We start from the raw sequence: 24,122 nt of genomic DNA on the forward strand, positions 1-24,122 counted from the left end.
CAGGAGTCAGAAAGAATTAAGGGCCTGGAGCAGGGTCAGGTACAAACTGGGGATCAAGCAGGATCAGGCACTAGCTGGAGGTGGAGCAAAGCTAGAGGCAGTGGCGGCAGAGAAAGGGCCAAGCACAGCTGCAGGCTGGGAATGCATTGAGCAGCCCCTGGACTGCTGCTGCTACTGAACTTAAGTCTCAGCCAGAGGACTCCTTCAACCAACCAAGCAGATGGCACAGTCACACAGCTTCTATCACAGATGGCTGCACTTGTTAGGTTGCCAGTAGATTGGCTCTGCTGTAGGCTAGGCCCCTGGCAGTTAAGGACCTAGCCCAGTATGTGCAGAGTAAATTGTGTTTATAAAAATTTACATTTATGGTTATGAAATGATCAAAAATAACCTATAAATTTACAAACCCCTCTGTTGTCCCACGCATCCGAGCCCTGATGAAATCCTGCCATTTCTTTTTCTCTACTGTCAATGCTTTTTGTTCCATTACTAGAGCTAAATCTCAGTTTCATAGATTCTAAGGTCAGAACGGATGATTGTGACCATCTGATCTAATCACTTGCAAAATATGAGCCATAGGGCTTCCCTGAAGTTATTCTTGTCTGAACTAGAGCATCTCTTTTTGATATCATTTTAGCATTCTGCAAAGCAGTGAATCAATCAAAGGTTGGACAAGCAAAAGTCTTGGAAAGAAGAGGTTGAGCATCTAGAGGAGGCATCAGGAAAACAAGATGTGAAAATAATATACATAAAGGTTAAATTGTATGGAAGCACAAATCAGGGTAATGATGCAAGCGGTAGGAAAGGCTACCAGTAAACTTACAACAAATGCCAAAAGAGGTGCTAGAAGTATGGAAGGAGCATTTTGACCAAGTGCTGAACCCCGTAGTGCATCCAGATGCAAGCATTCTAGACAGCTAGATGAGTGGTAGCTTGCAAGGCAGAATGGATATCAGCACTGAACCACCATCAGAAGAAGAAGAAAAAATAAAAAAATGCAGTGAAGCAATTAACAATGGGAAAGCTGAAAGAATAGAATAATAGAATATCAGGGTTGGAAGGGACCTCAGGAGGTCATCTAGTCCAACCCCTTGCTCAAAGCAGAACCAATCCCCAACTAAATCATCTATAGACAATGTAAATAGACAATGTAACAGTTGAGCTGCTAAAAGCTTTCAGGATAAGTGCTATCAAAGCATTAGAAAAAATATTCAAGAAGGTATGAGAGCAAGAGGAGGTACCAGATGACTGGCTAAAGGCAATAGTTGTACCAATATTGAAGAAAGGAAATCCTGCCAATCCAAATAATTACAGAGGTATAAGCTTATTGTCAGTACTGGGAAATATCATGATGAAAGTAATTGTCAGATTACACTTTTAGAGGAAGTAGTAGTAGTGAGGAACAGTGTGGTTTCAGATTAGGCCTAAATTGCCTCAAATATGCACACTGCAACAGTTAAGAGGGGGAAAAAAACAAGAAAGGAGATTAAAGGTGTTTGCTGTTTGCTTCTGCTTCACAAAGGCATTTGATTTGGTTTGGAGGGAAGCATTATGCAAAGTGACAAAATCATATGGAGTTCCAGATAAGATAATTGCAATTATCAAAGCTTTGTATGAAGCCTCCTGCAGTGCCATGAGAGTCAGTGGAAAATTAAGCACCCAGTTCAGTTACAAGTTTGGTGTAAAACAAGGGAGGATGAAATCACCATCACTTTTCCCCATGTTCTTAAGCTGGAGATGAAGAATGTTAGACAAGTTGGAGGGTATGACATTGAGTGATCTAGAGTTAAACTCCTTAGTTTATGTAGATGACATCGTTACAACTGACAGACACATTTGAATTAATGATGATACCCTTTGCTTCATTGAACAATCGGTATAGTTAACGTGGATTTACAATAAATACCAAATGAGGAAGCGGTTGCATCTTGGAAAAGAGACTATAGGCAGTATTGAAATGCAGCAGTGGTGAAGTCATAGAAAAAGTAAAATCTTGTGTGTTCCTAGGAAGCTTGATCAGCACTGATGGCTCAATCAAAGATGAGGTTAAATGGAAATGTGCTTTAGCTACAAGTGCTGCACAGAAATTGACAAAGTTATGGACAGATGAAAACATTAAGTTTGGTACCAAAGTAAAAAAGTATCATTTGATACTAACAGTATACTAACAGCATTACTATGTGGTCTGGAAGCAGCTGCATTAAATGAAACAGGCATCAGAGATGATAGTTCTTTGAAAGATGGCAGGTGTAAAAAGGGAATGATTTTAAAAACAAATGAAGTTAGAAGGAGAGTAGGATGTGAAATCAGGATACAGGATTGGGTCCAATCAAAAAGATTCCAATTGTGGTTACTCTTCAGAAGACAAACAAATGATAGGATGTCAAAGAAAATAATGCAAACAGGTAAATTGGACTTAGGCCTGGTCTACACTGGGGGTGGGGGGGAAATCGATCTAAGTTACGCAACTTCAGCTATGTGAATAACGTAGCTGAAGTCTACGCACTTAGATCTACTCACCGCGGTGTCTTCACTTTGGTGAGTCGACTGCTGCTGCTGCTCACCTGTCGACTCTGCCTGTACCTCTCATAGAATATCAGGGTTGGAAGGGACCTCAGGAGGTTATCTAGTCCAACCCCCTGCTCAAAGCAGGACCAATCCCCAATTTTTGCCCCAGATCCCTAAATGGCCCCCTCAAGGATTGAGCTCACAACCCTGGGTTTAGCAGGCCAATGCTCAAACCACTGAACTATCCTTCCCCACCCTAAAGAGAAGGGGCTTGGAGAATGCAGGCAACGATCCTGCTACCTCTCACAAATGTGGACTACAGGAGTTGATGGGAGAGTGCTCGGGGGTCAATTTATTATGTGTAGACTAGACACAATAAATCGACACCTGCTGGATCAATCACTGCCTGCCAATCCAGCGGGTAGTATAGACATACCCTTAGAGGCCGACCACTGACTAGATGGTGCAACATCGTATGCAGGGACATCACCAGGCTGGGCTTAATGAAGGAACACACCATGGACAGGAACGAATGGTGATAATGCACTGCTCCCTGTGTCTGCAAAGATGCTCAGGAATGAAAATAAGAATATCTTTTAAGAAAATATACAATCTTGATATAAAAATTACCAGTGATGGAGTATGTACCACAATCCATTCTAGTTTTTTCCAAAGGTTAATTACCCTCACTGTATTTAAAAAAAATGCTTTATTTTTAGTGCACATTTGTCTAGCTTCAACTTCCAGCCATGGAATCTTGTTATATCTTTGGCTGCTAGACTGAAGAGCCCTCTATTTTCTGCTCCACATGTAGGTACTTAGACTGATTAAGTCACTCCTCAACCTTCTCTTTGATAAACTAAATAGACAGAGCTCCTTGAGTGTCTCATAAAAGGCATATTTTTCAATCCTTCAGTCTTTGTTGGGGCTTTTCTCTGAACCGTCTCCAATTTATAAATAGCCTTCTTGAAGTATGGACACCGGAACTGGACCCAGTATTCCAGTAGTGGTCACACCAGTGTCAAATACAGAGGCAATACTGTGACACTATACCCCATATTCTTCATAGTGATATTATTATTATATGATTATGGCATAATTACGATGCATTTTGTACAAGATGGAGCATGTAAGTTGTCATTGGAAAAGTTATGATTTCCTGAATATGATTATCTTATTGGTGCACATGTATCATTTTTGTGTATGAAGTTATGAATATTGACTATGTATCTGTATTTCTCACATAATGACACCTGGGTGACACTCCCTAGGCAGGTTTCAGAGTAACAGCCGTGTTAGTCTGTATTCGCAAAAAGAAAAGGAGGACTTGTGGCACCTTAGAGACTAACCAATTTATATGAGCATAAGCTTTTGTGAGCTACAGCTCATTTAATCGGATGCATAAAGTGGAAAATACAGTGAGGATGTTTTTATACACACAGACCATGAAAAAAAGTGAGGATGTTTTTATACACACAGACCATGAAAAAATGGGTGTTTATCACTACAAAAGGTTTTCTCTCTCCCCCACCCCACTCTCCTGCTGGCAATAGCTTATCTAAAGTGATCACTCTCCTTACAATGTGTATAATAATCAAGGTGGGCCATTTCCAGCACAAATCCAGGGTTTAACAAGAACGTCTGAGGAACAGTTGGGGAGTGGGGGGGCAGGAAAGGAATAAACAAGGGGAAATAGGTTACTTTTTATAATGACTCAACCACTCCCAGTCTCTATTCAAGCCAAAATTAATTGTATCCAATTTGCAAATTAATTCCAAATCAGCAGTCTTGGAATATGAACAAGAGGCTGCTCGGCAGCTCTCCAACACCATTTTCTACAAACCATTATTACCCTCTGATCCCACTGAGGGTTACCAAAAGAAACTACAGCATTTGCTCAAGAAACTCCCTGAAAAAGCACAAGATCAAATCCGCACAGACACATCCCTGGAACCCCGACCTGGGATATTCTATCTACTACCCAAGATCCATAAACCTGGAAATCCTGGGCGCCCCATCATCTCAGGCATTGGCACCCTGACAGCAGGATTGTCTGGCTATGTAGGCTCCTTCTTCAGGCCCTACGCTACCAGCACTCCTAGCTACCTTCGAGTCACCACTGATTTCCTGAGGAAACTACAATCCATCGGTGATCTTCCTGAAAACACCATCCTGGTCACTATGGATGTAGAAGCCCTCTACACCAACATTCCACACAAAGATGGACTACAAGCCTGTCAGGAACACTATCCCCGATAATGTCACGGCTAACCTGGTGGCTGAACTTTGTGACTTTGTCCTCACCCATAAGTATTTCACATTTGGGGACAATGTATACCTTCAAATCAGCGGCACGGCTATGGGTACCCGCATGGCCCCACAGTATGCCAACATTTTTATGGCTGACTTAGAACAATGCTTCCTCAGCTCTCATCCCCTAATGCCCCTACTCTACTTGTGCTACATTGATGACATCTTCATCCTCTGCACCCATGGAAAAGAAGCCCTTGAGGAATTCCACCATGATTTCAACAATTTCCACCCCACCATCAACCTCAGCCTGGACCAGTCCACACAAGAGATCCACTTCCTGGACACTACAGTACTAATAAGTGATGGTCACATAAACACCACCCTATACTGGAAACCTACTGACCGCTATGCCTACCTACATGCCTCCAGGTTTCACCCTGACCACACCACACGATCCATTGTCTACAGCCAAGCTCTACGATACAACCGCATTTGCTCCAACCCCTCAGACAGAGACAAACACCTACAAGATCTCTATCAAGCATTCTTACAACTACAATACCCACCTGCTGAAGTGAAGAAACAAACTGACAGAGCCAGAAGAGTACCCAGAAGTCACCTACTACAGGACAGGCCCAACAAAGAAAATAACAGATACCACTAGCCGTCACCTTCAGCCCCCAACTAAAACCCCTCCAACGCATTATCAAGGATCTACAACCTATCCTGAAGGACGACCCATCACTCTCACAAATCTTGGGAGACAGGTCAGTCCTTGCCTACAGACAGCCCCCCAACCGGAGGCAAATACTCACCAGCAACCACATACCACACAACAGAACCACTAACCCAGGAACCTATCCTTGCAACAAGGCCCGTTGCCAACTGTGCCCACATATCTATTCAGGGGACACCATCACAGGGCCTAATCACATCAGCCACACTATCAGAAGCTCGTTCACCTGCCAACAATGCCCCTTTGCCATGTACATTGGTCAAACTGGACAGTCTCTACATAAAAGAATAAATGGACACAAATGAGATGTCAAGAATTATAACATTCATAAACCAGTCGGAGAACACTTCAATCTCTCTGGTCACGCGATTACAGACATGAAAGTTGTGATATTACAACAGGAAAACTTCAGAAACAGACTCCAACGAGAGACTGCTGAATTGGAATTAATTTGCAGATTGGATACAATTAACTTAGGTTACGTTTTATAATGACTCAACCACTCCCAGTCTCTATTCAAGCCGATTTCCCCTTGTTTATTCCATCCCCCCCAGCACTGTTCCTCAGACGTTCTTGTTAAACCCTGGATTTGTGCTGGAAATGGCCCACCTTGATTATCATACACATTGTAAGGAGAGTGATCACTTTAGATAAGCTATTACCAGCAGGAGAGTGGGGTGGGGAGAGAAAAAACCTTTTGTAGTGATAAACACCATTTTTTCATGGTCTGTGTGTATAAAAACATCCTCACTTTTTTTTAATGGTCTGTGTGTATAAAAACATCCTCACTGTATTTTCCACTTTATGCATCCAATGAAGTGAGGTGTAGCTCGCGAAAGCTTATGCTCAAATAAATTGGTGAGTCTCTAAGGTGCCACAAGTACTCCTTTTCTTTTTACTCCCCAGGCAAAATCAGTCTAGATAGCCGGCTGTAAAGGGCCTATTCAAAGGAATTGGCCATTAGCAAAAACAATAGGCCTTAGGAGAAGCTTATCCCCCACCTGGTGAGCCTTCCTAAGAGTGCTCCAGACAGCCTGGCTGCTATGACTCAGCAAGATATGCAAGGGCATGTGACCAGGCCACATGACATGGAACATCTTCGATACCAGTATTTTCCCAAAAACTGAGTTTGGGACAAAGAGTTCCCGCCATATGCTGAAGCTATATAAGGCAGGGAGTGACATCATCAGTTATTCTTCACTCCCCCACAACTGAACACCTCAGAGAAGCTCCAAAAGAAAAGGACTTGTAACTGGGGTGGGAATCCCAAGCTGCAAAGCAAGTGCGGCTTGTGCCTTGAGAATCTGTGTGATGGGTTCCCCTGGGGATAACCACCAGCTCCCCAGCCTAAGACCCCAGAGCTGTATTGTCCTGCCTTGGTCAAAACCTGACCAGTATGAATTTATTGCCTAGTCCTCCACTTCTGCAAAGGAAAGTGGACATGCACCAACTCTTGTTCATGAGCTGAGATTCATCCCCTTTGAACTTCAAACAACACAGTGTTTTAGGTAAAATATAAAATAGATTAACTACAGAAAGATCACTTATAATCACTTAAAAGCTATAATCTACTTTGATCTGTTTGCTAACAAAAGAAATAGAACAAAAACACAACTGAGCCTACAATACTAGATAGGATCTGAATCAGTAATCTCTCACTCTGACTAATGATACAAGCAGTCCACCAAGTTTCCATACACAGGCTAGAAATCCCTTTAGCCTAGGACCAGCACTTCCCTCGCCCCAGTTCAGTCTTTTTCGTCCAGTACTTTCAGGTGTGTTGTTGTAGGGAGAGTGAGGTCCCCTCATGATGTCATTTCCTCCTTTTATATCTTCTTCCAACTTGCTGGAAAGCTGTTTTGCGCTGACCTGGGTCAAACGGTAACCATTGTGTAGTGCTATCTCTGAGCGGTTTCTATTGTACACAGTTCCTGGAGTAATCCTCGTGTTTATGTGTATTTCCTCAATAAGCCATTTACATTGTTTGGCCTTTCTATTGTTGTCCCTGAAAGGTGGCTTGTGGATGTGCTCAACATGTTTCAGTAGCACATACATAGCCAAACTTAACTTCACATACAATGATAGCACATACAATCCAACCAGATATTAATGTCTAGCAGATCAAGACTTTTAGAATGATACCTCACAAGGCATACTTTGTACAAAACATATCCTAATTATATGACGGTGGTGAATAAGGCCAATCTGCAAGCCTGCTTGTGTCGTCAGTGTGAGAGATTGTTAATTCAAATCCTATCCTTCTACTATGTTAAGATTAGTTTGCATTTTTGTTTATTTACTAGGTCATCTGCTTTGATCTGTTTGTTATCACAGATAAAGCAAAAACAAGTTTTAGTGATTATCTGTGTTTGAATGAAGTGCTTGGAAATCTTAGCTCAAGGGGCAAAGACTGTTGCATCTCCACACTGAAGGAGGGGCAAACTCTATGAGCTTAAGCTGTACAGTTCCCTGTGCAGTGCAAGATGGTATAATTTTGGATTTATACTCCAGTAGGAGCTGGGGGAGGGAGGGCATGCCTGGGGAGCTGGGGGTTATCTTGGCTGTAGCTTCTCTCTTGTTGGTTCATGCAGTGGCTGCTCAGAGAGCCTGCATGTAACTGCAGCTATGTGTGTCCCTACTTGTGTGAATGCTGGTGGAGGTGTAGGACTGGGAGTGGGTCTGCAACTTGTCACAGCAGCACAGTGTGAGAGGGAGCCCAGGCTGGGGAGTCAGAGGGCTCAGTGGTACCCTAGTTCCAGGTGGCACCCCGGGGGGAACCAGTCACAAAAACAACCTTCCCCTACTCAGTGTTCCCCTGTTAATAAATCCAAGCATTGCATTAGTTCTTTTAGCCACAGCACCGCAGTGGAAGTTCACTTAAATTCTCTGTGCCACAGCCCCTCAGTTTGGGCTTGCAAATCTAAGATTTTTGGCACCCAAAATTGAGCAGGCTTGAGGTCCCATAGAAAAGTTGGCCTCTTAAATTTCATATATACCGAAATAGCCTTCTATACTGGCCCTACTTTTACCAGTATATAGTCTGAAGACTTTAAACTTAGAGAAGGAGCTTAAACAATACATACTGTATCAACTTCCAAATCTAAGTAAACAGATTTGTATCAGTTGTAAATATAACACCTTTTCCACATTTTATATAAAACAATTGACTGTTTTCTCTGAGTCTCTCTATTTCTTATTCACTGAATTTTTTTTAAAAGATGATTTTTTCTACCAGCTGGTCCACAAAGTCACTTTGCTGCTGACTCTTACAGTCTATTTTCTGTTCACCTTTTACTGCACTTCATCTAAGAAGAAGAATGGATATATTGATCCATCTACTCAGTCCCTGTTCACCACTGACAGAGCTGCTTAGAAATTCACAAGTAAGAGATATCCCGGCAGAATTTGACAGCTCTGTTTCTTTTTTCTTTCTTTGACAAACCCTAATCTCTGACACCAAAAAATACTTTTAAAATTTGTGTTTGGAACCCAGTGGCGTCCCTCGATAAACACAACATGTTTCACTAATATTTGAGGATCTGTCTACAACATAAGAAAGAAAATGCTCTACCATACTTAAGGTCATCATAATTAATTTTAATGCCAAGCGAGTTTTTACAGGTCTTTGGCACTATGGTGGAATATATCTTTGACTAAATATTAAGTACTAAAGCGAGGTACTCTGAAAAGGTAGGCCTTAGAGATCTCAGATTGGAAACCCAAAATAAGTGGACACCTCTGACCTTAATCTTTCTGTGCCTCTGTTCCCCGTCTGTTAAATGGGAATAATATTATCATATCACTTCACAGGGGTGTTGTGAAAATAATTTCATTAATATATGTGAAGCATGAAGATACTATCATGACAAATGCCATAGTAAATCTCAGAAAAGGAGCTGTGTGAGAATTTCTGTTTTGAAGGAAACTCCAAGAGTTCAAAAATTTGTTTGAATTCTGAATTCTGAATTTTAAACACCAACAAACAACAAATTTCAACATTTTCCCTTAAATTTCATTTTGGATTAAACAAAACCTTTTATTTCAACAACATTAAAGGTTTTGTGATTCTTTTTACATTCTCTATTTTACATAAGTTTAGAAATTAAGTGATTTTTTTTAAACAAAAAATCAAAATGTTCTGTTTCAAAAATGTCAATGAATGTTTCAATCTTATCAAAATGCCCCCCCCCCCCAACTTTTATCTCTATTGATGCATACTTGTGGAAAATTCTGGTTTCATCAAAACCACATTTTCCAGTTGAAAAATATTCTGCTGGAAAATTTTTGACCAGGTCTACAATGAAAGAAGATAATAATTCTGTATTCAGATCAGGGTTTGAGTAGTGTGCATTAAATAAGGCATGGGGACACACATGGAACTAGGATTAAACACGATATTGAATAGCTGCTTGTTAAGTGAGCACCATTCATCCTGTGACTGAATGAAGCATGGGAAATAATATGTTATCATGTAATTAAAAACTGTATCATAATGCATAGGTATAATGGGGCCACATTAAGACGGCACAGGTTATTTCTGTCATTTCCTAACTTTTAAGGGCTTGACATTGCAATCTTAACATTATTTTCATACTTGTTAAGAGTCTGCAGTTGTGAATACTTCTCTGAACTGAGCCTCTGAGGTTAGGATTTTGATTAGTGTGTGCTGGCAGCCATAGCATACATCGTAATGCATAGAAATTGGCACACTAAGAAATTGGAAGAGATGCTGGATTGAAAATAAAGAGCTGTTTGTGTGGTATAACAGAGAAAAGAATATGTACAAGAGACAGTGAATGAAAGACGCAGAAAGGCAAGTGACAATCGATATAGTTCAAGAAAAAAAATGCTACATTCAAAATACACAGCATATGTTACAGATAGGCCTGGACTGGAATATCAGATCCAAAACCCCTTGAACTTTTGAGAAGCTCAGATCTGGATCCATTCTTCCTGGCTTGGCCATCTCTACTATGGAGATGGTTTTGTGATTCTTTACTTCCAGTAACCTATATGAAGATGCCCTGTGAGCAGAATCTTAAATATATGACACTGAACACTGGCAGCTGCAGACACAAATATATTTCCATCTCACCTTCCTGCCTAGTGTAGGCAAGTGCCATTTGCATGCATGCTAAATATGCATAGACATGGACTGTATTGTGTGTCCAAATTTTCAAATGGATTTATGCTCCCAAAACATTGCTTTAAATATACAAACTGGGCACACACTTAAAAACATTTAAGCCTTGTCAATTAACCCAAGATTGAAGAGGAAGATTTAGTATTTGTTGATTCATATATCTATTTTAATTGCGAAATGAAAGTTAATTCTTAACCAAGGCCTTGTCCAGTTATAGACACTGGGGTAGCTGCACCAGAGTAAACCACTCTAATCTGGATGGCCCGGTACAGCTTGTCACAGTTTCAAGCAGTGGCAAGCTCCACTGGCACAAAATAGCTGCTTTGCCTGTCTACTTGAGGAATTGTGATCAATCCAGCACACAAATGGCTGGTCACCTATGGCTGTACTTGGGGTAAATCCAGAATGGAGATAAAACCTTAAAGTTCTTTCCACATGGATTCATTTTCTGTAAAGACCAAGAATTTCTTTGTGATTAAGATGCTGTACTGGGACTCAGATGATTGTGGTTCAGTTCCAACTTGGCAATAGACTCTGATGGTTTATATCTTATGTTCCTGAAGCTCCTGCTTCTGGGTTTCAGCTGGCCACCTGCAGGGGTCAGGAAGGGATTCCCCCCCCCCCAGTGTATTCTGGGATGCTTTTTTATCTTCTTCCTTTGAAGTATCAAGACCAGCCATGAATGGGGATGGAACACTGGGATGGGGTCAGTCCAGGCTCTGAGGTGGCACCGAGCATTCTCTCTCTCTTTCTTGCTCACATGGTCAGGGTCTAACTGATCACCATATGTGAGGTCAGGAAGGAATGTTCCTCCAGGTCAGATTGGCAGTGACTGTTAGGATATAGATATTCAGGCCTGTCTGTAAAGGCCTATACTCTAAGAATTTAGGTGTATTCTTATCACTTGGCTAGTTATAGAGGTATAAAAGAAAAAATCAAAATCACTGTCTGCCCGTGTAAGGTCCTTCTCTTACTGTGACAGTCTGAGGCCCTGTTCTTAGGCTAAGGCCTTTGGCTAAGCAGCAGAGGCAGCCATAAACTGGGAAGTGAACGGTCACATCCTCACATTCCAAACTAGTCACATTGAAATAAGGTGCTATTGGGCTGTTAGGAATACAATCCAGTCCCGCTAATGCCTGTCACCTCCAGAAAAAGGGAAGTGCCTAGAAAATATAAAAGGAAACTTAGTTTGATAGCATCCTGTTTGGCAAGAACTCACTTATCCATAGCTGGGATGTGAAATCCTCACTTCTGTATTGTCTTGTCATTATAGTTCCCACTTTGCTATTGTTTGTCTGTATAATCTCTGTCTGGTTCTCTGATTGTTCCTGTCTGCTGTATAATTAATTTTGCTGGGTGTAAACTAATTAAGGTGGTGGGATATAATTGGTTACATAATCATGTTAGGATTGGGTAGTTAAATTTCAGGAAAATGATTGGTTAAGGTATAGCTAAGCAGAACTCAAGTTTTACTGTATAGTCTGCAGTCAATCAGGAAGTGAGTGGGTGTGTGTGGGTGGGGGAGATGGGAACAGGGAATGGGAGTAAGGAAATTGGAATCATGTTTTGCTAAAGGGGGAAATGGGAACAGGGAATGGGAGTAAGGAAATTGGAATCATGTTCTGCTAAAGGGGGAAATGGGAACAGGGAATGGGAGTAAGGAAATTGGAATAATGTTTTGCTAAAGGGGGAAATGGGAACAGGGAATGGGAGTAAGGAAATTGGAATCATGTTCTGCTAAAGGGGGAAATGGGAACAGGGACACAGGTGTAAGGCTCTGTGGTGTCACAGCTGAGAAGGAGGATACTAAGGAAGGAAACCGGAATCATGCTTGCTGGAAGTTCACCCCAATAAACATCAAATTGTTTGCACCTTTGGACTTTGGGTATTGTTGCTCTCTGTTCATTCGAGAAGGACCAGGGAAGTAAGTGGGTGAAGGAATAAGCCCCCTAACAGTGACATTGGGGGTTTTTCACCTTCCTCTGTAGCATGTGGGTCACTTGCCAGGATTATCTGGGTCTCTCTCATTTAATCATTTCCCTGACACTGCAGAAAGTTCAAGCACTGCACTTCAGTCCCTCCTATTGTCTGCCTGTGACCCGTAATAGTCCAGTCTCCTGTAGGTCTCATTGATTTTAGTCTTATTTCTGTTGCTGGGTTTAGTGTGTGGGTGATGTTGACAGCCTGTGAGACATGAGGTCAGACTAGATGATCTAGTGGTCCCTTCTGGCCCTAAGCTCTGACTCATTCAATTTCTGTGCCTCAGTTTCCCTTGTGAAAATGAAGATACCACTCCCAGCATTGTCTGTCTTACCTACTGAGACCATTATGCGTTTGGGGCAGGCATTATCTCTTGTGTTTGTTTTTAGAGTGTCCAGCACAACAAGGCCCTGGTAGTGGGACCTCCAGCTACTGCAGTAATAATACCAACTAATCTTTCTGTAGTTGCAGAAATCGAGGTGCTACCTTTGCGTTACAGGATCTTGAAGCAGCATTACTATCCGAGATCATTGCCAGTGCTGAGGGTGGTTGTGTTAGAAAGGAATTTCTATCTCTGACTGAAGCAGCACCACTTTTTTCATCTCTCCTATCAACCACCACATCTTCACTCACGCAGTCCCTCTCAAACAGAGAGTCACTAAGGGGAGAAAAGATTTCCCCAGACAAAACCAACTCCTGCATGAAAGAACATCAGAGCTGTCTATGCAGACAAAGCTTCTGCTGCTCCAACCTGTCCTATGATTAGAGACATTCTTCTGGCAAGCAGCGGGGGAAGCAGAAATACTCCCCACTTTGTTTTCCTTTTAACAACTGATAATACAACGATACATAAATAATAGTAATAAAATAGCCAGAATAAATGGCTGAGCTAAGACGAGTCATTGTACTGACTGATCTCTGCGGGTATGAACCTACAAGGTGCTGAGCACTTTCGGTTCCCATGAAGAGCATCTTGCAAGCTCGAAACCTGCATCATTGCTATTGATTTCAAATGAACACTTACATTCTAAAATACTTGAAGAAAACTCATTATGTAAATTGCTTGAAGATAAACTCCACAGGAGGCATGTGAGCTTGTTCAACTAAGGACATCTTCCTTTTTCACTTAATTATTAAAAAAATAATGATTCTACAATGTGCAGTAAGATGATAGAGCCAAGGAAGGCATTTCTACAAATCATTAAAAGAAGCCTGGATCTATGAAGTTTAAAAGCACTTTAGCGCATACATTTTGAATACTACAGCTATAAAGTTCAGAGTACAATCCAAATACCTTTATTCGGAAATTAAATTTTTATCAAAGGCAAATGCCTCAGTTCCCCTTGTAATAATTACAGTCATGGATCCATTGCAATATGCAGTACTGTAGAGAACAGTATATTAAATACCACTGACTTGGAGAAAAGGCAGTGATTTTCAATTTATATATTTTCAATTTATATATTCAGTGTATATTTACACACAGCACGTAACATGACGTGTATTATTGCCTTGTGCTATAATTTTAGTTGTAAGGTACTTAGTTGCATAGTATTCTGTAACAGTGTCTATCTGTCAGTAACAGTGAAACTTTGTTAATAAAAGCATGAGCTCACAGTATGTTCTTAAAAATGATTAAATGCCTTGAACAAATTGACAGAGTCTTTAATGTTAAAAAAAAAGTTAGGTTCAGGGCTCGATACTGCATGTACTTAAAATGTACATTCTCTGGGTCATATCCACCCTCTGAGTGGAGCTGAGTGGGAAACAATTTTTTCATCTCATGAGAACTTTGATTTTAAAAAAAACTTTCCCGTCCTGAATCAGGACAAAAAGCCAATCTCAAATTTTTTTGTGAGCCAAAAATCCCAAAGCAATCCAGATTAGATTAATCATTGTTTTCTTTTGATAAAACCAAAACATTTAGCAAATTAGCCATTTAATTTACTTTTTTTCCTATAAGTTAAATTTCAAAACAAAGTTTAAAAATCCAAACTTTTCATTTTGAAACTATCAAAATGAGATATTTTGACAAACTTTTTTCAATTTCTTTTCAAAACCAGAAGCTTGTCATAACCAACCCTTCCCTGCAGTTTTGCTTTTGATGAATCAGCATTTTCTGATAGAAAAATTGTCAAAAATATCCCAACCAGCTCTACCCCAGATTCAGCAGGCTTAGAACAAACAGGTTATTTGTGGTTGGGAAAAGAAGGAATCCAGCCATTCTGTGGCAGCTAGGTTGACCAACCATATTTCTAATGGAGTGTCCAAAATTGGTAAGAAAATATTTGATGTGCCTAAATTTCTGAGAATTTGGGCAACATATTGTGTGCTAATACTCTGGGCATGTGGACAATTACAGGAGGTCTTACTGAATGCTGGGAGACTAGAGAGAAGAGCAGTAATTTAATTTAAGTGTTGGATGGGGGAAAAGGAAAGGCAACCAAGAAAGAAAGAATAAGGAAAAATCTTGCACCTCACACTTGGACTACCTAATGACCATCTGTAAGGATCTATGGGATTAAAATCAGTGTCCGTGGAGCCTGGGGCAGTTTATGTCAGCACACTGGCCTCCCAGTGGCATCCAGAGCCACAGCCAAAGAGCACTATGGAGATTAGGCACCACAGGAAGTAATGCCTGAAGAGACCAGAGTGACAGCACCCAGCTGCCCTCTAATTGGCCCACGCATACTATTTAACTGTGGAGCGTACTCCAGGAAGCTGCTTGGGCAACCATGCAGATTTCTGGCTCACTGCAGCTCCAGACATTGCCTTGCCTTCCAATCTCCACTCTGACCCCAACTCTTGACTCCAGCTTGATAATGAGTCCAGATCTTCAGTCTCTGACCAGGTTTGACTCTGACCATGACTCCTGCCTATTGATCCCTGCACTAGTGATTACTTTGATCCCTGTTGCTGACCACAGTCTCATAGCCATCCTTCACTCTGATGCCTGCCTGGCAGTGACCACTAGGCCAAACTGCCTACGCATTGGTCTCTAACATCACTGTCTGCTTTAAAAGTAGTCTGCAGTTTCATTTTGGCATCTAGGCAGAGAAGATGAGGTCACATGGCAAAGGACAAATGAAAGCACTCTTTCTATAAAACTAACTTCTATAGATAAGCCCTCTGGCTACATCTGTGCATTATTGATCAGCAGCTAAATACATTTTCTCTGTATGCTGTAGCCAAGAACACTTTCTCAACATGTCACTTGCCAGTGCACACTGTGTTCTGAGTCTGCTTACTACACTTACCTTTATCCACGCCCTAAGCCCGTCCAAGTTTCACATTTATATTCTCTTCCCTTGTCCTCTTTGCCCAGTCTGGGCTTTGTACCTCTTTATACCTCCTACATTAAAAAAAACACCTTTCTAATTAATGTTCATGGAGGCTTGATTTAAGCTCTCTGAAACCAAAAGAAAGACACCCCCCCACCATCAGCTTCAGTGGGTTTTGGATCAGGCTGTAAGTACCTGCCTGCTATTCCCTCAAACATTTAAAGACCCATTTATTTCATGAAACATCCTGCTCTGTTCTGTTTTATATAGCACTCACTGGTTCCTTGCCACCTCCACACTAAATAATTACAGTGGGCTCTACCTTTGTTGAATGTTACAAGAGATCCAACTACTATATTTATTGGGTGTTTTACTATATTAAGTAGAGTGGTGGCGTGACTGGGAACTTGAGAGATGTGTTGATCTGGATCGCAGAACATTCCACTGGGGAGATTCCAGCGCAGCTGCAGCCCAAAGGGAGGATGCCTTAACTCAGATCTCTCTGGAGCTGTCTAAAATACTCGAGAGGTGGTTTCCCCTGAAGCAGCCCAGGATTGGGAAGGCACAAATGTGTCTTATAGCCTCCCCTCCCCTTGGGCTGCAAGTTGAGCATGGTACCTCTTAGAGGCACAGCACAGAATTTCACCCCTAGAATGCAAGCTGCTTCAGGCAGGGGATTCTAATAGGTGTTTAGCATCTTGCAGCAAATATACCTACAGCACTTTACAGATGCAATTGCTGCTATGTGATCATGTAGTGCATACATACAAGGCAGTGAAATTAAGGTTTAGCTGCCAGCTTTAACACTGGCATTTCATGACTTTTTTCAGTTCGCTATCTTTGCTTTTCATGTTGTTTTTGTATAGACTGTAATCATTGAAAGACATTTGAGGAACAAGTTTGGTTTTAAGTAACAAAATAAATATGGAAATAAAATTAAGCTTTAAGGCCCCGTTCAGCAAACAATTCAGAAGACTTCCATACATGAAAGCTGATCTAAAACTTAAGGGTCTTTGGGAAATCAGTTTTAGTGGTGTAACCCAAATTTCTATTGTATAGAAGCCAGAAATACATTTACTGAACTGGAGTGTTAACTCTGGCTTCATGTCAAAAAGGCATTAATCTCTTGCATACCACATAGACTGCACACTCAGGGACCCAGCCAGCTCCATCATAAGCCATCCATTTGACTGAAACACAAGGACATACACTGTGTCCCCACAGGAACAAACAGCTACCACTTCCTTGGAAATGCATTCTATGCCACTGAAGAGGTTAAATGAGGTCTGAAAAAAGCATAATGCTAGAAATTGTAACATGATTTCCAGGAGTTGAATGAAAAAGTAGTGGGGGAGTATCTAACAGAAAAGAACTTGTCAATACAGTTGTTTAGACTTAAGGACAATAAAGTGTGTATCACTGACATGACAGTATAAGCATCATGGCATACTAAAAATGGTAATAAGGTGCATTTTTTTCCTGACATTAAGGGATTGAATTGTGGACCAATATAATGTCTCGCTTATCAGTTTCTCTCTGTATCAGAGTTCATAGATTTTTATGAATTATACCACGTTACTTTGCATTGCAAGATTAATTTTCATTACAATTATGTGTGTCCATATATATGGTACATTACAGAATTGTTTAGTACACATATGATATACTGGAGTTAAACAATATCATCTCTGCGGGCTACTGAAATCTGCTCTTTGCATTTCAACAGCAGAGTTTTCTTGGATGTCCCTTAGCAGCCATCTTCTATGGTCCATCATCTGGTAGCAGTGCCCAGGACTGGCATGATCAATGCTACTCTTCTTTCCCTGCTGCTGGTTCTCATCTCCCTTTATTGCTGCACTCTGAACCACTGTCACAAACCCACTTCTCAACATCAGAAGTAACTCCCTCTCCTCCCCTCTCTTTCTTGAGAAGAGCAATCCCTTGGTAACAAATGAAATGAATCAATAAAATGTAAGGGCTAGATTCTTCACTTCTACACATGGGCTTTCTAGTGTGGGGAATAAAATAATCCAGGGCTGAGTGCAGCCAGGCAGGTTCTCTCTGGCCCCTCTTTTAGGAGGATTTTGAAAAATTAATCTACATTCTGAAACTGACTGGTCACAGGATCATTCCTCCCAGTCCATTCCCATTCCTACCACTGCACAGCCCATGAGTAAACCACAATAGAGCAGTGTTCTTTGGAATACAGAACCCCCTTAAGCAGACTCCCCATAACGCTACCCCAGTACAGCAGGTGCTCAGTGGTTCTGCTATTTTTCAGGTCTCAATTGCTTGGGCAAAGGAAGCAGGAGTTGACTTTCAGCCCTATGGATTCTTGTTGAATTGGTGTCACAGACACAGGCTCTCTACCACATAATTCAGTCTCAGCTCACCTTTAAATGAGGGATATATTGAATAAAATAAAAGGAGAAGCCTTTCCATGCACAGAACTCCCATGTGCTGAATAACTGAGCAAGCTCCAGAATTTGAACTCAAGTCTTTAAACTTGTCAGAGAAACACTGCTATAGAAAAATTAACACCTGCACTCATGAGAGCAAATCCATAATTAAAAATACTTCTCCTTTAGCATCATCAGGAAAATGGTTCTTCAGTTTCTCTCAAGTGTATTTAGTGACCTAAAAACTGGGGTTGATCAAAAATTCAGTCAAAACTGTTTTCTATGGAAAACTGAGTTGATGGTTAATAAAGATTGAGTCTTAATTTTTCAGCTGAAAAATTCTGATTGATGGTGGAATTTTTTTTGTTTGTTTTGAAAAGTCAATGTTGCAAAAAAACACCCTTCCTTTTCTGGCCAGCTCAAGTCAAAATTGCTACTACACAACACTGGATTTAATGTATGATCGGGCAGTACAGAGATGGACAAACACTGTCCCCACCTCCCTACTCCTCAAGATACCAAAAGTTCTCAGTGCAGTGGAACCAGTGTGTTTCCTCTGCAAGTGTGAGGGTGTCCAGGTGTGGAGTCTGAACAAGCAGCCTGCACCCCAGGGCAACATGGCAGGGGGGTTTCTGGAGATGGTGTGAGGGCAGGCCAGCAAAAGGAGAGGGGCTTGGCAGTTGAGCCTGCAACACTGACCAAACTCTGTTGTGAAAGCAACTGAGCTCTAAGCTTCTACAACTCTGAGGCTGCAGTGGGAGTGGTTCTACTTGGACTCTGCAGCCTGGAACAGGGAGGAGTCCTCACCTGACCATGCTACATCCATACACCTAAGCCTATGGCATGGGGTGCAGCATTTGGCCCAATGAAAGGCCAAGCTATAGTCTAAAATTTACTTTATAAAAGTGGTGTTTTATTTGCGTGTAGTTAGCACTGAAGAGTAGATGACAAAAGGGACAAAAATAGCCAGCATACAACCAAAAAAGCATCTCAGAGAAAAATTAAATTTTATAATGAAAAATGTCAATACATTTTTCATGGGCCAGCTATTACATTGTAATGCACAAAAATATAATAAAACAGTATAAAGCTGTTTTGACAGTAGTAAATTCAGTAGTGTGTATATAACAGCTACAGCCATTTTTTGTAATTACATGACATATGTATAATGTCTACAGAGGAAATAAGTCTAATGTAAAACATGTAGACAGGACTTAGGAAGATTAAATATTTAGAGTGGAAATCACATCATTTCAGAAAACAAGGGGAAAAAGCAATTGTCTATAGCCCTTCCTGAAACTTGCCATAGGAGTATAATTTGTTCACCCCCCCCCCCCACACACACTTTTGCTTACAGACTAAGTACATTAAAAGACTTCTGGGTGTACAGGTTGCCACCAGTGAGCCAAATGCGATCAGTGAAAAAATAAGATTCTACCGTCATTTTCATTCGTTACATCTGTATACAATTTGGGAAATATAATTGAAATTAAAAGCTCTAAAGGCACACACACAAAAGAATTGAGAACTGTCAGAAAGACATGACGACTTCACATGTTATCCTTGGCATCCAAACTCCAGTGAAGATGACTTGCCAACACTTTTTTTTTTAAAAAAAGCAAAGGTCAGAGGTCCCATGGAATGCATGAGCAAGTATGATGTGCAGAAGCTGCTTGAAAGCATCAAACCTGCACTTTAAGATGTCTGTTTCATACATTCAGTCAGTTATGAACAGTTCAGCTCAGAAATCAAGAAAGAAAGAAAGACCAAAACAAAAAGCACAAAATGGTTGTCACACAGTTAGGAACCCAGAAGATCATATTGGAGAGAACCACAAACCTGATGATTGGTCCTTCTGTTTTACCACTCATCTAGGTTTTCATGTCAAACCGTCACCATTGTTTCTGAATTTTGAAAAAATGGGCTGAACTACTGAGGTAGAGATTTTCACCATGAAAGTATGGTATTGTCCTGAAACATGGAGGAACTCACACAGAGACTTTTCTGACCTGAAGAATAATACCAAAGAGACACGTGAGATTTGAGCCTTATTGCTAGCAACTCTATGAAAGAAAATCTTGAGGATCTGAAGAAGTGGGACAGAAAAGAGTGTATTTACATATGGACCTAATAGCAGGGGAGTAACATGCCCCACTATTTCAAAGCTATCTCTGTGAAATACTGTGGATGGAAGTGAAAATTGTTAGTACTAAAATATAACATGAACATCATGTCAGAAACTCCACAACACACACCACTAATAGTTCCAGAGTGATTACCAAAATATTGTTTTTAACATTTACTGCACAATTATTGCAATTGGGGTGAAATAGACAACCACCCCACAGCTAGATTGGGGGTTAGCTGCCTCTGCAGTAGCCTGGGAGCTGGGACTGCAATTTTGCCCAGGTTGTGAAAAGAAGCGGGACCTTCCTCAGCCACTTCCTCCCCCACTCAGCCCAGCCACAACAAGGCTACATAGTATTGGGCTCAAAACAGAATAATTTCTTATTTACTTTATGGATAAAGGAAAATTCCCCGACTGGAACATTTCTTCAGTGCCTTCAGGTACTGAAATGAGAACATGCCCCATTCACAGGGATGCTGAGCAGTCAAGCATTTTGCTGGATTAGGCTGATTAAAATATGACCATGCAAAAATCATTGTTGCTACCACTGTTATACAATTGCAACAAATCTTATACAAAGTGTGGTGCATGGCCAGAAAGGGTTAAGCAGCTTGCAGGATAAGTGACCAGAGTCAGACATGTTATAAAAGTATGTGAATGGTAATTAGGGCCACTCCATGCTAGATAGGCTAGAACTTTGAAATGCAAACCTATGTTAGAAATTAAAGGTAATGCTAATTGTATGTGTGTACTTATATCTTGTTAAATGTTAGCCAGGTAAACAGACAGTTCCTGTCTGTCACTACAGCTATTGATTCAGAGATCAAAAGGAAATATTAACATTTGAATGAACTGTAAACATAGTAATATCAGTGTATTCATCTCTTTGAAATGTATAGCAAATCACCTAAGAATGGTGGAAAATGGGCAATTACCTTATATTAATCCATATAGATAATTACTGGTGATGCTTAGGAAATAGGCAATTATGGAGACTTTGAAATAGACCTATTGTTCACCTGAGGACTCTGAGCTGTCGAAGACGACCTGGAACCATATAAGAATGACTGGGGTTCTGATCCTTTTTATCTCAGATCTTGGTACTTCTTGATGCTTCATGCAGGGGAAGCTTAAGACAAAAGGCTGAGACCTCCAGTCCTAATCTGCAATCACCCTAAATATAAACAACATTGGACTATAACCTAAGTACAAAGCTCACCATCTCTACTATGAATCTAAATCTCAAGAACTTTACACATGGCTGTATGTATACTGATCTTTTAACTAATACTCTTTTCTTTTTAAAGAAATTCTAGTTTAGTTAATAAGAATTGGCTGTAAGCATGTATTTGGGTAAGATCTGGAATATTCATTAACCTGGGAGGTAATGTGTCTGATCCTCTGGGATTGGTAGAACTTTCTTATATGATGAATAAGATTTTCAGTAATCCTCATCATATTTGACTCAGGTTTCTGGGTGGAGGCCTAAGGCTGGGTTGCTTTAAGAGAACTGTGTTGGCGGCTTCTGGGTAACCAGTAAGGTATTATAGAAGCTGTTTTGTGCTGGTTTGTAAATCTAAGTATAGTAATATCCACCGGCTTTGGGGATTGTCTGCCCCATTCTTTGCAGTTTACCCTAATTGAGTAACTCCAGTGTGGCCCCCTGGGGCTCCGGTCACAGGGCTAAAGCACAGGCTTCTGGTCATGATTTAGGAAAACACTTAAGCACATGCTTAAGTGCTTTGCTTAAGAAAGATAGACCTGAGTGCTTAAAGTTAGGCACATGTTTAGGCCCCAATTCAGCAAAGTGCTGGCTAGGTCAGTCTTAGCATGCTCAGCCCATTACAGATTTGAGCCTGTGAAGTACTAGAACCCGGGACATTGTAAAAACATACACAGTTCTCTACAGATGTGTATTCATGTTCATCCATAGTCTATCCTCTTTGTGAGGAGGTGAGAAGAGATCCACATGTGGAGAAAAGGTTCAGTTGAACAAGTTGAACAAAAATAGTATAAAAAGCCATATAGATGCTTCTAAAGCCAGAGCCAAAATTGTCTAGCATTATTAAATGATGAACAAGTCCACTGCCATTTCATAGCAACCAAAACATTCTTTTATGAAAACAAAAACCCTACCACAACTCTTGCCATTGTTCTTTACATATCTTAACCATTTCTTAACATTAAGAGTCTTTGGGTTAACCTTTGTCCTCTCACATAGGTCTTATATTGTATGCTATTAATGGAAACCTGTAATTCTATTACATTTTACATACTGAATTTAAATATATCAGAGTTTATTTAACAGTTCCCCCCCATTTATGCTACTTAATATCATATTTGAAGAGGCACGCACTCTATTCAGACTGACCGTGGAAAATACCTTTTATGGCATAATGCAGTGTGCACATAATCCTTCGTCCTTATGCCTCTCAGCTATTACTTTGATAGTTTGTGATTATATAGTTAGCTGACCTCATTTTATTTTATTTATTTGTTATTGAATCAGAAAGATTATGACAGTGATGGAAAATGAGCATTTATTTCTATTTCTTTGCAGATCAACTCAAAGTATCTTTCCAATAACAGAGTTTAGTGCACCCTAAGAAACTGGGGGAGATAGTCGGGGGAGAGATGCTATTATGTAGTTTAAGCATGAAATGTTTATAATCTGATTAAACCCAGGAGACTTCAGGTGAAATCCTGGCACCTCTGAAGGCAACAGGAGTTTTCACGTTGCTATTGTTTAGGCTCGGGATTTCTCTGGTTTACATTTAAAACGCTGCATCAATGCAGCTACAGCACACCATTGTACTATTTAAGTGAAGACTCTCCCACACTGAAAGGGGAGAGCTCTCCCATTGACACAGCACTGCCTGCCCAGGGGGCTAGGGCAGTATAACTACATTGCTCAGGGGTGTGGATTTTTCCCACCCATGAGCGATGTAGTTATACTGACATAGGTCTATAGTGTAGGCTTGGCCTAAAAGTGTCACAGCTAAATACAAAATCAAACAGATATAAGTAGCTAACACATATTCTACTATACTAAGGGACCATTCAAGGTGATGTGACCTATTGGATTTTAGTAGATCACACCGTGGAACAGGCCATCTTACTACTCTGACAGAACCTGCTTAAATACAGAAATAAAACCCCATCCGACTGCACACCCCTACTTGTCACCTACCATCTCACTGTAACCCATACAGAGTATAAACAACTACAACCCATACTCAATGAAGACCCCATTCTGAAAGAAATCTTTCCTGGACCCCCACTTCTAACCTTCAAACAACCCCCATCATCATCAGAAGCAAGCTCCCCACGGACCAGCACACACCAACTCAAAGCAGCACCAGACCCTGCCAGAACAGATGCAAAACCTGCAGACATATCTCTACTGCTACTATGATCAATACCCCCCCCCACAACACACCTTTGAAGATCCATGGATCCTACACAGGCCGTGTACCTCATCCAATGCACTAAATGCCCCCACAACTTTGTGGGTGAAACTAAACAATCACTATGCTCAAATGAACTCATATAGGAAGTGATAAAAGACAAAACACCTGCACAATACTTCCAAAAGACAAGTCTGGAATCTTAAATTCATAGCTTTTCTAGACACTAAAAATCATGGACTGAACAGAGACACTGGATTTATGGCTTATTATAACAATCTGTAACT

This window comes from Lepidochelys olivacea (assembly GCF_965140295.1).
Source record: "Lepidochelys olivacea isolate rLepOli2 genome assembly, chromosome: 1".
NCBI lineage: Eukaryota > Metazoa > Chordata > Testudines > Cheloniidae > Lepidochelys > Lepidochelys olivacea.